This window comes from Chrysochloris asiatica, unplaced genomic scaffold, assembly GCF_000296735.1.
Source record: "Chrysochloris asiatica unplaced genomic scaffold, ChrAsi1.0 scaffold00244, whole genome shotgun sequence".
Taxonomy (NCBI): Eukaryota; Metazoa; Chordata; class Mammalia; order Afrosoricida; family Chrysochloridae; genus Chrysochloris; species Chrysochloris asiatica.
In genome coordinates, this window is record NW_006408762.1 from 1,356,502 (window position 1) to 1,358,359 (window position 1,858).

A 1,858-nucleotide genomic window follows, 5' to 3' on the forward strand; every position below is an offset into this window, starting at 1 on the left:
CTATGGACATCTGCTTTTGCTTCTTGGGCATGTTTAATGTTTGTCTGTGGCCCTAATAATTAATTAAGTATGTAGTTTGGTAATTTTTTATGTTTTCTGATTGCTTCCAGTAGGGTGTTTTCAGCGTTTGGTCTTCCCTTTTTAATCTTTTATGTGACAGCCAAACAGCTCCAGTCGGGTAGAAAACAAAGCCCAAATCAAAATCAAAGGCAAAAATGGGGCTTTCTGATAGTGGAAGGGAGGCTATGTGACCTCCAAACAACACCAGATGGGTAGCAAACAAAATCAGAAGCAAAGTAAAAAACAAAAGCGATAATGATATAATAATGAAGCAAGACAAAAAACAACAACAGCATGAAAGGAATGACAGAAAACAAAAACAACAAAAGAGAGAGAGAGAGAGAGAGAGAGAGAGAGAGAGAGAGAGAGAGAGAGAGAAAAGAAAAGAAAGAGAAAAAGAAAAGAAAAGAGAGAGAGGATTCAGCCCCAGAAAAAATGAGATTAAACAAGGCAACCTCTAGTCACACACACAAAAGAGAGAGAACAGAGGAAAAGGAAAATAATAATAATAATAATAAAAACAAACAACAGCAAAAAATACCCCTTTATCAGTTTTCTAAGGAGCAGCTGGTGGGGGCGGTCTACCGACCTTGCAGTTCAAAGTGCTCTGCAGTCTGGTCCCTTAACCCGCAGAGCAAAAAGAAAGAAAGAGAAGAAAGCAAAACCATGTATCCTTTATAGGGTTTCCAAGGAGCAGCTGGTGGGCCCAAACTTCTGACCTTGCAGTTCAAAATGTTCTGCATTCTAGTCCCTTAACCTGTAGGGGCACAGCAGGATTGCCTTGTTGCTGTTGGTAAAAATCACCTCAAGTCGTCTCCCCTTTTGCTGGCTTGTGCCCACTTGTGCCTTGCTGGCAGGGCTTGAGCCTTGGAGGTTGGGCAGTGGGCTAGACTGTGTTGTTGTGTCAGGGAAGCGCCGGACGTCCCTCCCCTAATGCTCTTTTATAGGGTTTCTGAGGAGCGGTTGGTGGGCGTGGACCACTGACCCTGTAATTCAGGTGACTTTGTAGTGGCACCCCAGCCCTCGGGTCCACGTCGGGGCACCTGCTGAACCTTCTAAGATAAAAAATAATAATAAAAATAAAGGGGAGACACAAATAGGTTTCCCCAGTGTGTGCTCGCTGCAGGAGAGGGGCTGCCTGCCCCCATGCCCCACGGTTCAGTTGAGTGTGAGGTGAGCTGTTTGCCGGTGCACGCCTGGCAGGGCTGAGGGATGCTGCTCGGTTCAGCGGGAGGCGGGTCGCTTGCTTTCGCACATCTGGCAGGCCCGCGGCACGCAGCTCGGACAGGAGGGGAGCTGCTCGCCTGGGTGCGTGCACACCCGGCGGGCCCTGGGAACACGGTTGGACTGTGCTGGGGTGGGGGGTCCACTGGCCGGCAGACATGGGTCAACTGGGCAGGGCAGAAGTGGCTCAGGCAGGCACAGTCCGCGCCTGATGACGTCAGACAGTCGCCGCTTCTCTTTTCCTGCAGGCTTTTTTTTGTTTTGTTTTTTCCGCTTTTAAACTAACTTCCCTCTGTCCACTGTATGCGCAGAAATCCCACCTTGGGTTAGGTGTCACCAGTGGCTCTCCCTGTTTGAGTCTCCCTGCTACTGGAGGCTCCGCACGAGCTGGTTCCCGCCCCGCCCCCTCAAGCCCAAAGGAGCTGGGGCTGCAGCGGCGCAATTTTAAGGAGCCTGTAATTCCTCGCACAGTGATTTCTCAAAGAAGCGGGTCTAAGGCTCTGGTGCACTGAGATTCACGCAGGCTGTGAGACTGTGAGTTCCTACCTGGGAGGTTTAACTCGCGAGTTGCCCC

General features: G+C 49.8%; 1 pseudogene; it reads right to left on the minus strand.

Moving 5' to 3' along the window:
- Positions 1–1,444, minus strand: part of LOC102839280 — a 17,616-nt pseudogene extending 16,172 nt beyond the window's left edge.
- Between the last annotated feature and the right edge of the window lie 414 nt (positions 1,445–1,858).